At 61.8% G+C, this 14,189-nt stretch overlaps 2 long non-coding RNA genes across 2 annotated transcripts; one reads left to right on the forward strand and one right to left on the reverse strand.

The window, feature by feature from the left end:
* The first annotated feature begins 725 nt into the window (after window positions 1-725).
* Window positions 726-4,088, forward strand: LOC150001175 (uncharacterized). Its single transcript, XR_016513171.1, has 2 exons — window positions 726-1,328; window positions 3,158-4,088. It is a non-coding gene; the product is annotated as an uncharacterized LOC150001175 (long non-coding RNA).
* An 8,076-nt stretch (window positions 4,089-12,164) lies between these two features.
* Window positions 12,165-12,809, reverse strand: LOC150001176 (uncharacterized). Its single transcript, XR_016513172.1, has 2 exons — window positions 12,695-12,809; window positions 12,165-12,608 (listed from the first exon to the last, which is right to left on the reverse strand). It is a non-coding gene; the product is annotated as an uncharacterized LOC150001176 (long non-coding RNA).
* Between the last annotated feature and the right edge of the window lie 1,380 nt (window positions 12,810-14,189).

The raw sequence follows: 14,189 nt of genomic DNA on the forward strand, positions 1-14,189 counted from the left end.
GCCCAGGACCACAGGCCTGCCCGCTGCCCCCGCCACATGGCCGTGCCGGGGGGCCCTGCAACTGGTCCCCTTCGGTTTTGTCAGGGGACGTTGTCACTGCGTTGGGAGTGTCCCATGTGACTAGAATCCTGTTATCAGGAGGGATTTGGAAACCTGGTGTCAGGACATCTTTGTTCTGACACACCCAGTGCAGGCAGAGGGGGAGCGTCAGGGCTGGCTCGAGCTTGCGTGAGGTTGTGGGGGCGCCCAGGGCCCACCTGGTCATTGACGGAACCACAGACAGATCCACGGGCGGAGCCATGGACAGAGCCATGGATGGGGGCCACGGACGGGGCCACGGGCGGGCGAGAGACCCTTCCTTCACGGTTCCCGCCTTCAGCACCGACTGAGCTCTGGCTCTGCCATTCGCTCTGCACACACTTGCAGCCCGAGGAGAAAGCGACACAGACAGAGAACAAATAAACAGAGTGAGCCGCCCCGCCCCGCTCCGGCGGCACTCACAGCCCGGACCCCCAAACCGTCTCCTCTCCAAAGAGAGCCTGTGTTTCAGCGCCACCTTCCATATTGGTGCCCGGAACCCTGAGGTGCTCCCCTTTCCGCTGTCAGAGCGAAGCTCTCTGAGACCCTGTGCCCCCCTTGCCCCCCGTCCCCCTTCTGCGCTGGGCTGGGATGCGCTGGGCCTCAGCCAGGGGCAGAGGACGTCCTGATCCGGGGTCCTATTTCCGTCTCTAAAATCTCGTGCCTCTGCTGAGGTTGTGTAATTGGAGGGACTCTGCCCTCGTCTCCCGGGCAACGCCAGGCCACAGGGACGCGCTGGTGAGCGCGCCTGGATTATGACCTGACCAAAATCAACCCCAGCACCCAACACAGAGCTGCCTGTGGTCCCAAAGTTTCCTGGCGGCCCCACAGAGAGCAGCGCCCTGGGAGGGTCTCCGACCCGAGACGGATGTGGCCTGGATGTCCTTGGAGGCTTTCCTGGGACCAAACCACAGGGGACAGCTGGCTTTCATCTCAGGGGCCTCTCCGGTTTGTTTGAGGAAGTGGTGCTGACGTTCCAGAACACATCTGGGGCGCCGGTCCTGCCGACTGCAGACCCCGCAGCCCCCCGTGAGGGGCCCGGTTGGCCCCCCAGAGGCATGGGCCCTGGGTGTGTGTGGGGGGCAGTCAGTGCTCCCGTCCTGAGACCACAGGTGGCCCAGCGCCCAGGGCTGCCCTCCCCACAGCTGCTGTGCTTGAACCTCCCCGTCTTACAAGGTGAACCAGAGGCGGCAGCGCTGCGCGGTGGCCATGCTCGGGCCACGTCCCTGGGGTGAGCGGACTGGTGAGAGGTGGGTACAGGGAGGGGTCCGGCCGCGAGGGGCGGGGGGCGCTGGGAGGGCCATGGCTGCGCCCGCCGGTGACAGTTCATCAGGACCCTGGGCCCTGCCTGTTGCTGCGTCCCCCCCACGGGCTTGAACATGCCGCAGGCTTGCGTGCCCAGGAAACGCCCCGGGAGGGAGCAGCGACGGGGCTGAGCAGGGACGACATTGACACCAGTGCCATCGGACGCTGAGTGACAGGAAAAGGGCGTGAACGCTAACATGACCGGTAAACAGTTGCTGTGGGAAACGTCTTTGGTTTGACTGAGAAGTAATCGACCGCACTGCTGTGGAGGGTGAAGGGTCAGGGGCATGACAAGCCGACTCCCACGGACAGTGACATGGTGGCCCCGCTAAGTTCAGGCAGCCCCCTCCCCCGCACAGGCGTGATTTTTACAAAAGCAAAAAACCTTTTTTCTTGTGGTGAGAATTCTTCGCATCTCCCCTGCAGGCAGCTTCCCTGCTCCCAGCCGTTAGCCACAGGCACCCGGCCGAGGGCCAGAAGTTCGAGCCCCTGGGCCCCCACCCCTTCCTCTTCGGCCGCCGCCTGCTCTCTGGGTCCAGGGGCTTGGTGTTCGGTCGTGTGTGTGTGAGAAGATTCCACACAGGAGAGATGACATGGAGCTCGCCTTCTGTGGTCTGACTGAGTCACAGCACGATGCCCTCGGGGTCCAGCCGCGGGGTCCCAGACGGCTGACGTCACGCCCCACTGCGCGCTTCCATGGCCCCTCACCCGCCGGGAGTCACGCCGCGATGGGTGCAGACCCGGGCCACCCACGGTGCGCGCGCGCGTCTGCTTTGCTTTGGACGTACGGCGGCTGCTGTGGTCTGCACCCACCGCCGCGCTCAGGGTGTGTGAGGCGGGGTCCCCGCGCCCGTCCCTCCTGTCTGCGCCCGTCCCGACGCCACAGCGCCAGGCTCCGTGTTAGACCGCACGGTCCACAGAGGGTGGATATTTTCTGCCTGGCCCCTCACAGAAAAGTCGGGGACGCTCCGTTGGAAGTTCTCTCTCCTTTTTACCCACACGGACCTCGGCTTCCACTATACAGAGCAGCAACACCCCTGAAGTTTCCTTTCCCCCCCAAAACAGATTGGGTGCATTTTAAACCTTCGTGGCAGGAGGCAGGAACCGTGGCCACCTGCCCGCCACCTGCAGCGATGCCAGCTGCCCCGGCTCCCGGTTCCTGCTTTCTCATCTGGGGCCCATGCTATTCTCAGCCTGACCTTGACTCTGTCGGCGGTATGCAAAGTGAGGCCGCCCAGCCGTCTTCACGGTGACACCTCCATGTCCCCAGTGGCAGCAGGTCTCCTGAGGGGCTTTCGTTAGACTTCCTTGACTGTTTTCTGAGTTTCCCCTGTGTCCTGTGTCCTGTGACGAGGACACCGTGACGGTGTGGTCACAGGAGAGGCAGGTGCCCACCCCGGCGGCCAGCTGTGTCTGGAAAGTGGGGCCCCGTACAGTGCTGCCCCCCAGCTCAATGCAGGCCGAGCACCCCCTGCACCCTGAGGGCTGGGGCTGGCGGAGGTGGGGGGATTTGCTTGCGGACCATGCCCTGGAGGGTCTGGTGGGGGAGACAGGGGTGACCTATGCAACCAACATTCAGAATGGTGCGTGCAGTGGCCGAGCGACGGGCACGGTCGGGGGACATGCTTCTGGGGGGGGCACGGGATGCATTTCTCCAGGCAGCTGTGGCTGAGTGTGCAGCAGTGTGGAAGGGCACGGATCCCTGGGGCTGGACATGGGGTCTGTCTGGGAACAGGGGGTGGGGTGTGAGGGACCCCCGTTTATTTCTTGGCAGTGCTGAATTACCGGAGACTTCCAGCAGGGCTGTGTCCCAGAACGGAAGGTGGCTCCGTCTCCCGTTCCCACCAGCAGTGAGGAGACCCTCTCTGTGTGGGGGGCCATCAGTGCATCTGTTCCAGCCACTCTGATGGGGGTGTAGAGACATCGCATGTGGCATCAAGTGGCTCTCCCTGGTGGCCCATGACGGGCAGTACCTCTGCGTGTGCCCATGTGTGTCCTTGGCATGCGACGTTCCGAGGCCTGCGCCCCGAGGAGCAAGCCCAGCCCTCGACTTTCTCGTGCCGCGTGCAGAGCAGATTCGAGCGCAGGGTGGGATGTGTGGGGGGTGGGGCAGCTCCAGGGAGGCTCTGCCGTGAGGGGACAGCGCTGGGTCTGGACCGATGCGGCAGCTGCTCCCGTCTCCCGTGGGACTGGAGTCACGGAGCCACACCCATTGGACGCAGGCCTCTCTCCTGGTCTGACGCCGAAATGCATCCAGGCAGGAAGGTTGGGGACCGGGAGGCGGCACAAAGCCCCCACTCCGTCCTCACGAGGTCCGGCGGATTCGTCATCGTTCCATGTAAAGAGGGACAAAGCGGCTCCAGCCGCCCGAGGCGGGAGCTCACAGAACCACGGCCGTCCTCGCCTCTCCCCCAAGCTGGGCGCCTGTGTGGCCTCCAGCGGCCGCATCGCGTCCTGGACGCGGGGGCTCTGACGCTGTTCCCTGAAGAAACCGCAGAAGATCAGTGTGGGGAACTGAGGACTGTGAGGATGGAAGGAGGGCCCCCCCGCCGCCCACCCCCCACCCCAGGTCACTGAGGAATGGGAGCCTCAGGGAGCAGCCGCCCAGCCCCCAGTCCAGCCCCCTGATCCCGCCCAGGGGGCCACATCTGTGCTGAGTGACAATGCGTCCTAATGAGAAGCAATAAAGGCTAATTGTCCCGGGCTGACAGGTGTTTCTCAACACGTCTGCATCAAAGAGCCAGGCCACCCAGCTGGCCCCTGGACGGCCGCCTGGGAGGCTCCTGTCCTGTTGTTTAAACCCCCAGCGAAGCCCAGGAATCTGGGGTGGCCTGTCCCAGCCCGTGTGACAGACGCTCCCTGGGTGGGGACCCCTCGGTGGGGCAGGCTCAGCATGACCTGGTCAGGGGTCAGGGGTCAGGGTGGAGCCAGCAGCCAGTGCTCAGGCCCTGTGGTCCTGCCTGAGCCGTGGCCTGGGGCAGGCGGGGGGCTGCGACCTGAACACCTTCCCGCTGGGCACGGGCCCTGAGGGGTCCTGAGTGTGAGCCCGGGTCACAGGCCAGGCCCCTCTCTGCTCATTGTGGGGCGGTCCCTGACATCCCCCCCGAGGGCCCGACAGCCCTGAGGCTGCGAAGGCCGGACCGTCCTCTCTGCAGTCCCCTGGGGATGTGGCGGGGGACGCAGCCGGCGCCCCATCACACAGGGACAGCGGGGCCTGCTGACACTGGTCCCCGAGGCCCGAGGCTCTCACCAGTTTGTCCCTCCACCCACCAGTGACAGGACCAGTGCCGTGCAAAGTGCGGGTGACGCCACTGCCCTGTGGGGACCCTGGCAGTCAGCGCTTCCTGGCAAGCGTGGGGCCCCACACGCGGACTCCCACACGCGGACCCCTCCGTGGGGCTTCCTTGGAAGGTCGCCGCCCCAGGCCCAGGGAGCGCAGGCTGGTGTGGCCAAGCCCGTCACCAAGAGACTCTGTGACAACAGGAGATGCTGACAGGCCTCGCCGGGGCCTGAGAGGACGTGGTCAGACGGACCTGTCTCCCCGTGGCACCGCCTTGGCCTCGGGCACAAACGTGGGGCAAAGAGAGAAGCTGAGGGAGAGACAGGGCGGGAGGGTCCAGCCGCCCCCGCAGGGACATCTGTGTGGCAGCGTGACTGACCCCTGCCCTTGGAGGTGAGCTTGCAGGGGGACTGGACGCCCACAGAGCTCCAGTGAGAGGGCGCGGGCAGCTGCTTTCAGGTCCAGGTGCGGCCTGGAGGAGACCCAGGCCGTCCGAGGGGGCCCTGCTGTGCCGGGCGGGCACACAGCGGGCTCTGTCCCCGCTCCCAGGGCCCCTCTGCCCGGCACCACGGCTCCCACTCGCAACCCGGGCTGGGCCTGGGCCACAACGCCCCTGGGCTGCCGCTGCCCAAGGGGCCTCAAGCCCAAGGGGAGCCGGTTTCCATCAATTTCAGAGAGACGTTTCCATCCGGGCACTACTGCTGCCCGCTCCTGTGGCGGACCTGTTTGCGTCTGGCCGCAGGCACGCAGATCCCGGCACGGCTCTGCACCCCGCTGCTGAGGGCCCTATGCGTGATGTCCCTCTCAGGCAACTGTCCTCCGCTGCGGCCTAGACCAGCCCTCGCTCTGCTGACTTCCTTTCCTAGACTCCCCTCCGGAGCCTTGGGGCCACCTGCCTCAGTTCGGTGCTTCCTGTCCCCTCTCACCTCCTCCCTGCAGAGCTGCCTGACGGGTTTCTTTCTGTCCCTCCCCCAACTGAGCACACACAGCCCAGCCCAGCCCGATGTGTCCTTTCTCTCACTGAAGCGCTCCCATGGTGCCCCGTCTCATTCAAGGAAAGCCCCAACGTCTCAGAAAGTGCCCTGAGCAGGCCTGGTCCCTTCCCGTCTCAGGGGAGCTGGCCTCTGGAGCTCTGTGGGGGACGTGTTACTGCCCCCCTGCCCCGGGCCCTGGGCTTCACCCCGGAGTCAGAATCCCAGAGGAGACTGGCAGCGAGGACCTGTTGCCGAGGACCGCGCGGAGGAGTCCCCAGGCCCATCCCTGCCCGTGCGCAGTTTTGTCCTAAGACGTCCGATAACGTCTCCCGTAAAACCGAGCGGAATGTAGGCTCTACCACAGTAAAGCCCCGCGCGGACCCCTTCCCAGGAAATGGTCTGTCTCCACAAGCGGAGGCATCTGTTTTCTGTTGTCAGAATTTTGTATCTGTGTGACTCGGGCTCTCTGGCTTCAGGTGCCGAGAGCCGGGAACCAGAGCCGTCAGCCGCGAGCGCCTCTCGAGGCCGTGACCCTCCGCTTCCTCCGCGCGCATTCTTGGCTTGCGCGCTAACAGCCTGAGATTCCTCGGGGTGGGTGGGGGGAGGACTCGGAACTCCTGCTATTGCCTCTGGTCTTATCCACGTGATCTCACAAAGCCGTGTTTCACTTCACAGGAGACAGACGCGTAAGCGCTCTCCGGGACCCTCGCTGGACCGTCCCAGCTTCCGTGGCCTCTATCTCGTTCAGACGCCCGCACTTCTGCGGGGCACGGCCATCTTCCTTCCTGTTCCCTTTGCTTCCAGACTGTCCTCTGCCCACCCGGCCTCTGGGTCCCCACTGGAGTGGCCTTTCTAAGACTCACGCGGTGGGTCAGCTAAGTGACAAGCGAGGGTTTTTTTACTCACGCACACATGTGTGCGTGCAGGCATCCATGTGTGTAGGCAAGCGTGCGTGCATCCGTGTGCACACATTCAGGGAAGAGAACGCGACATCGAGCCTGGAACTTGCCAGTGGAGGTGAGGAAAATACTCAGATTCACAGAAGCGTCTTGCAGGAGAGGAGCTGGGGGCTCTGGTCGCCTCTCTCTGAAATCCCAAGGACAACAGGACGTTGAGTGGACCCCCTGTTACCCGGGTGTCCGCATACAGACAGGGGGCTGCACGCGGCAGATAGAGAGCAAGCGCTCCATGCCCCGCCTTCTCGGGGGACCCTGCGGAGGGCGGGGCGCTGTTTTGCAGAGAATTGCGGCTGAGCATGCTGTCTCCTCCGGGCAGGACCTCTCCACCCCCCACCTGCAGCTGAGAGTCGCTGGGGGCCGGGCACCTTCAGGCCTCAGCCCTGAGTCTCCCCGGGAGGCCCCTGGTGCGGGGGGTGGGGGAGAGGAGGCAGGCTGGCGCAGGCTGTGCTCCCATGACAGGGGCACAGAGCTGTGGGTTCCATGGGCTGGAGGTGGCAGCGGAGGGGTGGCGGTGGGTGGGGACCGAGTTGATGGGCATCTGGCCAGCGAGGGTGGGTGCTCACTGGTCTTCTTTCCTCCGGGCACCAGAAGGTGTCACTGCCCTGTGACAGGGTCATGTGGCCTGCTTCGGCCATCAGAGGACATGATGTGATCATGTCCAGCTAACAGTTCTAAGGGCGGGGGCCTGTCAGCCTCTGTCACAGAGTCACTGCCAGCTGGTCCTAGGCTGGGGCCTGGTGTGCAGGGGGACACAGCAGGGCCTCCAGCCAGCTCACGAGGGCCAAGGAGCAAGCACGGAGCCCCTGAGTTTGTTCCTGCGGCTGAGCTCGCGCTCCTGACCGATGCTGCTCTGGAGCCATGGGGCCCGACGGGGCCAGCGGCGAGGAGCAGAGACCCTGTCCCATCTCAGGGAACGGCTGCTGAGCTGTCCTGACGGGTCGGCAGCGCCTCCTGACAGGGTGACGCGGGGACCTGCCGTAGCCCAGGGACACGGTCCTACCTGTGTCCCTTTGGAAGACCTTTCACCCCTTGTCTTCTGCGGGGGCCGCCGGACAAGGCCCACGGGCGGCTTTAACAGAAGACGTTTCCATCGCTGCCCAGGGGCCTCCTGCCAGGCCTTGACCTGGCCGTGAACTTCACAGTCGTGGCCCTGCTGCCCAGGGGCCGGGTTGCTATAAGTCATCAGGGTGATCACCAGGGAAAGAATCCTGTCGGCTGCAGCAGGAGGCGGCCGGACCCCCAGACTCACTGGGGGGTGAGCGATATCATGTCAGGGGCTGTCCTGAGCACGCAGAGTGCATAAATCATGACAATTAAGTGCTGCTCCGAGCTCTCTGAGGTTCTCCTCTTTCAGGGTGTGAGCACCTATGGGAAGAGGGGCACGTGGCCAACCACCCTCGCTGCACACGTGGGTGTGATGCCCACAGTGGGCTGGAGGGCGACTGTCATCAAGAACCAGATGAAAAGCAAGTCAGTGTGTGGCTGCCTCAGTTTCCTCACGGGAACAGGCAGTCCTCCCACTTCATCAGCTGCTTAGCAGGTTAGACCAGAGAGCCAGTGGCCCGCCGATGTCAGTCCCTGCCTGGGGACAGGGACGGGGACGGGGACGGGGCAGCAGGAGGCACCGTCAGCAGAGCAGGGAATTTCCAGCCAGACTGGCCGGCACCAGAGCTGCTTCCCAGTTCTGTCTGCTTTTTTAAACCAGAACCCCCGGCTGCTTTCCCATAAAGCCAGCGCTGGGCTGTGACCAGGGCGACACTTCCCTGTGCCCTATCCCACTTGGTCAGGCGTCCCGGCTGGAGGGCGGAGGGCTACGCCAGTGACCCCGCGCAGTGCAGAGAGGGTTTGCATCGTAGGCTGGTGTGTCCTTCCCTGTCCTATTAGGAGGCGATCAGTGCTACTGGCTGGTGTGGATCGTGGCGGGAAATCCTGTTATGGGGCGTGGGGGCGGGAGACCACTGTCTCCTCTGCGGCACAGCTCCATCCGCTGGCCTTCAGATGTGAAGCCAGAACCAGACTTCATGGCCTCGGTAATGAACTTGGTTTCCAGTCTTTCTGTGAAGAGTGATGCTCTTGTCTGGCTGCAGTTGACTGTCACTTGCCCTAAAGGTCTTAAAATGGGACAGGCGTGCAGGGATAAAGGTGACCCAAGGCGATGGCTGGCTCCTGTGAATGTCCTGTCTGTCTCTTTCCCTCTCTGGCCGGCTCCCCTCCCCTCCTAACACGCCCTTCGTGATGGTGCTTGTGGAATTCCCGTAAGGCTGGGGGTGCCCTGGGTGGAAATCCCCATGAGAGATCCTGGGGATCCAGTCCTGGGGGTGGTGGAGGCGGGGCAGCCGGGAGGGAGAGGCGGGGGACCCGCATCTGAACCCGAGTTGGGTGCCAGGTGGAGGCCGGGGTGCTGGGCCAGCTGTGGGGGAACGGAGGGTGGAGAGCTCCCCGGCCCCTCCGCTTCAGCCGGGGTCGCTTTCGTCCTGGCCGCTGTTGCTTTCCTGAGCTTTCCCAGGAGCATTTCTGACGCGGGTAAGAGAAGGGAGATGACGCCGGTATCACGATCCACGACCCGGGTCTGCGAAGTGCCGCCCGGCTGTCTGAGTGACAGGCTGAAGCAGGACGTGCTGTGCTCGAGGTGACTGCGGTCCACCAGCACCCCTGACAGCGTCCCCTGTGGCGTCTCTGTGAGGAAACCGAGAGGTCAGGCCCGGAGGTGACGGCGGAGAGACCAGCAGCAGCAGGGGGTCCGGGGGTCCTCTCTCTGCTCCCGTTACCGTCTGTTATTCTTACAGTTTCTTTTTTATGCATTTTATGACACATGACAGCTGCCATGTGGGCCACAGATGCGCTTCAATGCCACGGGGGCTGAGCACCAGCACAGAGAACCGCGAGGCTGTAAAAGCCAGCGGAGCGCAGAGGCGCACTGAGAGTTTTTCGTTCCGCATCTCCTCTCCAGATGCTCGAGGCCACAGAGTCCCGCCGCGTCCCGGGGAAGAGTGCGGTCAGGGCCGCTTCACAGACGGGCCGTTCACGATCCGAAACCCGAGGTGCCCACCTTTAAAGAACAGAACCCGGACTGGGAGGGCCGCCCGTCACTTTCTGTTTACTGTGGTTGTAGCTCAGATGAAAATCAGACTGTTTACAAACTAGAAACGTTTTAGTTCCCAGCGTTGGGGTAGACACCGATTTTGCAGAAGGAATTTTTGAATCTGGGGAGACTGGGCAGCGTGCGACCTGAAGCTGCTGTCAGAGCGGAGCCGCAGGGGGATGGCGTTTCCGCCGTGGCTGTCAGCACCTGCTCCGCCCCTGCTGGTGCTGGCTTTCCATCAGCGCACAGAAGCCCAGCGCTGGAGGCGTGGCCACAGACTGTCGGTGACCGTATGGTGTCACCGCGTCTCCCAGAGCCCTCTCATGACTCGTCACCACCCTCTCCCCCGACCCCGCCTGACGGTCACCACTGTCCTGGCATCTGATGACAACCATCAGTGTTTCTCGTCTTTATAAAGTGGCTCCACCCCCACCCATGGTTCCAGTTGCCCACAGTCAACAGTGACCTGAAAATATTAAGTAGAAAACTCCAGAAACAAGCAGCTCCTGAGTTTGAGTCGCACGCCATTCTGAGTAGTGCGATGAGACCTCCCGCCTCCCATCATGTCCTGCCCCCCCGGGGTGTCCTCCCTGCAGGCCCCGTACGGCGGGGTATTTTGAGAGAGAGACCATATTCCTGTGACTTCTACTGCAGCACGTGGTCCCAATTGTTCTCTTTTGCTCCTGCTGCTCACCTCTTCCCGCACCTAATACACTAAGCGAACTTGGTCACAGGTGTGCCTGCAGGGAGAAGCCGAGCCGGCGGAAGGCAAGCATTTGCTGAGGGTTTTACTAAGAGTCAGTTGAGCCCTGGCTGCTGTGGCTCAGTGGATTGAGCGCCGGCCTCCAAGCCGAAGGGTCACCGGTTCGATTCCCAGTCAGGGCGCATGTCTGGGTTGTGGGTCAGGCCCCCAGCTGGGAGCATGTGAGAGGCCACCACACATCGATGTTTCTCTCCTCTCTTTCTCCCTGCCTTCCCTTCTCTGAAAGCTTTTTAAGAGAGTTGGCCCTACTGACTTGGAAACACGCACCATTCACCCCCGCCCTCCCAAGCCCCACAGAAACAGAAATGCCCCCCACATGCCCCTCTGTGCGCGCCCTCGGGTGCAGCCCCCACTCCAGCAGCTACGTCATGAGCAACGAAACCAGTCCAGGCCAAGACACACGGCCAGGACACATGGGCCCGGCCCTGCAGGGCCCACAGGGACTCTTGATGCCGTCTGTCCTGCTGTCGGTGACCAGGTGCTCAGAGGAGATGATGACAGGGGTGAGGGAGCCCTGTCTGCGCTGAAGACCGAGAACTTTGCGCTGGTGTCGTACTGGTTTCAAGTTCCTTTTTAAAACCAAATATTTCTTTTTTTAACCAAATGCTTAGAGCCGCCTTATGGGAAGGGGTCGCTGCTGCATGGGACTGCGGGCATGTGGCGCACTGGACGCTTTACCTACACGTGGCCCAGCTCCGCTGCGGAAGCCGCCTCTGAACGACAGCCCCAAGCCGGACACTGAGCTCTGGCCCCGCACTCACCAAGGGCTTGCACCCCGAGCCCGCCTGCTCCCCACAAAGGTGTTCAGGGTGATGATCAGGGCTGCCCCGCCTGTAGAGACCCTGCAAGATGGCCTTTAAGGCAGGACTGCTGACTCCAAGTCCAAGCCTGTTCCGCTTGGAGGCAGCTCCTCGGCTCCTGCAGGGAGGCCAAGGCAGGACGCTGTCTCGTTGGAAAGGGCCTTCCCGCTCTGCACGTGCTGGGGTCCGGGCTCCTGGGGCCTCGGCGGGCGGGCAGGCTCGGCGGGGGGCGCGAGTGGAGGTCGGGCTCAGGCGCACGTCAGCGCCCAGGCCTTAGCGGGAGCCACAGGGGGCCACCACCACTAGTCCACCCCCACAAGGAACGTTCAAGGGACTTCCTGAAGCTGGAAGGAGCGGGCACTCACCGGTGGCAGGAAAACGTGGGGAAGAAGGACTCTCACTGCCAGGGTGAGTACGCAGCCACGGCGGTAGATCAGGCACTTCTAACGTGAGTAGGAAGGTTACAGGCGCACGTGGTAAAAATAAGTGTAATTAGAATCCTTGTGACATCCAAACAGAGTGCAGAGGGGGAGGGGATCGCCGAGCCTTCAGACCCGGGTCAAACCTAAGGGGTTTCCAACTGGAAGACACACAGGCCGTGACATGTGAGCTAACGTGGCTGCAACACAAACACAGCCAGCAAAAGCAGAAGCTACAAGCAACCACGAGAGAAAGCCCCAAACCGCGGAGGCGGAGCGCGGGAGCGCAGGGCGGCCGGGAACCCAGGAGCGAAACGGCAACCGGCGCGCACCGTCAGGGGCTGCTTTAGAAGCTCACGGACTGAGTCTCCAATCGGAAGACCCCGAGGGGCAACCCGGACCCACCTCGAGGCTGCCTACGAGAGACCCGCTTTGGGGGTAGGGCCACCCAGGCTGTGAGCGAAGGGACGGGAAAAGGGATTCCAGGTGAGTGGGAATCAAAAGGAAGTTGGAACAGCTGTATTACATCAGAAAATTTAGATTTTTAAAACAAAGACCGCAAGGAGAGACAAAGGGAGGTGTTACGCAATGACACAGGGGCCAATCCAATCAGGATATAAAACTTGTCCATAGTTATGCACCCAACACAGGGCACCTAAATATGTAAAGCAAATATTGACAGACCTAGAAGGAGAAATACCAAGGACACAGTAAGGGGCTGGGGTTTCAATACCCCACGTGGGTCCATGGGTAGAGCACCCGGACAGAAGATCAATAAGGAGCCACCAGCCTCAAGGGATGTTAGACCAGGGAGGCCTAACAGATGTATCCAGAACATTCCGTCCCAAAGCAACAGAATACACGTTGTTTTCCTTGCAGGCGCAGAACCCATTTTCCAGGAAAAATCGTGTGCTCAGCCACAAAACAACTCTTCATACATTTAAGAAGCTGAAACCACACAAACCAACTATTTCAATCATAATGACAGGAAGCCAGAAGTTAACTACAAGAAGAAAACTGGAAAATTCACAAACCTGTGAGGATGAAATGACACGCTGCTGAATAACCAGTGGATCGGAGGAGGACTCGGCGGAGAAGCAGCAGAGGACACCCACGGCTCCAGGGACGGGGCGGCATGAGGGCAGCCATGGGGGGGGGGGGCTGCAGCCCCAGGCCCAGGCGGGGGAACAGGACTCAGACCCAGACCTGCCGTTGCGCCTCCAGGAGCCCTGAGAAGAAGAACAAATCAAGCCCACAGCCAGCGGAAGGAAGGAAATAACAAACATTAGAGAAGAAATAAATGGAATACAGACCAAGAGGCGATGGAGAAGATCAAAGGAAATGAAAACTGGTTCTTTGAAAATATAAACAAAATGGACAAACCCTTAGGGAGACTCAACAAGGGAAAAGACATCGGACTCAAATAAACAAAATCAGAAATGGAAGAGGAGATGTTACCACGGATGGCGCAGAAATACAAAGGACCGTCAGAGACTACGTACCGTGAAGTTCTATGCCAACCAATTGGACGACCCAGAAGAAATTATTGGATTCCTAAAAGCGCACGATCTACCAAGACTAGATCATGATGAAACAGGAAATCTGAGCAGACCGGTGACTAGTAGGGAGACTGAGGCAGTAACCACAAACCTCCCAACAAACCCAAGTCCAGGACCCGACGGCTGCACCGGGGAGCTCTACCAAGCTCCCCATCACCGGCTGGGGAGAAGACCAGAATCGACATCTCTCCAGAGAGGACATACATGACAAGATGCTCAGTGTCACTAACCTTCAGGGAGATGCAGATCAAAACAATGAGATGTCCCCCGCACACCTGTCAGGATGGCCGCTCTCAAAAAGAAATCAGTGTCGGTGAGGGTGTGGAGGAAAGGGAACGTCTTTTCAGGAGTGTGAATTGGTGCGGCCACTGTGGAAGCAGTATGGGGGCCGCCGGGCCCCCCACTTCTGGGCAACTATCTGCGGGAAGTGACATCACTGCCTGGAGAAGCAGTCTGCGCCCTGCGCGCACTGCGGCGTGGTCGGTGACCTGAGACGTGGAAGTGGCCCGAGAGGCCGTGGACACATGCATGCTCATGCAAGGGAAGGCTGCGTGGCCGGGAGAAAGGGTGGCGTCCTGCCTCTTGCGACAACCTCGGCGGACCTCAAGGGCATTTGTTAGTGAAACGGGTCAGAGAGAGAAGAACAGACACCGCGTGCTCTCCCTTACACGCGGGGACAGGACGGGCGTGACAAGCCTGCGCTTTCCGCTCCTGGAAGCTCTGTTTTCCACGTACGTCCAATCGCGCAGGTCGGTGCTGTGCTCCCAGTGACCACCCAGACAGGAAGGTGGGACACGCGCTGCTTCCTCCGTGCAGTGTCTGGGGTGGGGTACACCAGGGGGCAGAAGCAGGGTGGGGGGCCGCAGGGACAGTCATAACCTCCAGAGGGGGCTCCGGGGGCTGACGGAGGTGGGGTGCCTGGGATGAACCCTGGTGTCAGGCTTGAGCTGTTGGGTAGATCGTTGCGTCC

This window comes from Furipterus horrens, unplaced genomic scaffold (assembly GCF_987537825.1).
Source record: "Furipterus horrens unplaced genomic scaffold, mFurHor1.1.pri manual_scaffold_9, whole genome shotgun sequence".
In the NCBI taxonomy this organism is placed as follows: domain Eukaryota; kingdom Metazoa; phylum Chordata; class Mammalia; order Chiroptera; family Furipteridae; genus Furipterus; species Furipterus horrens.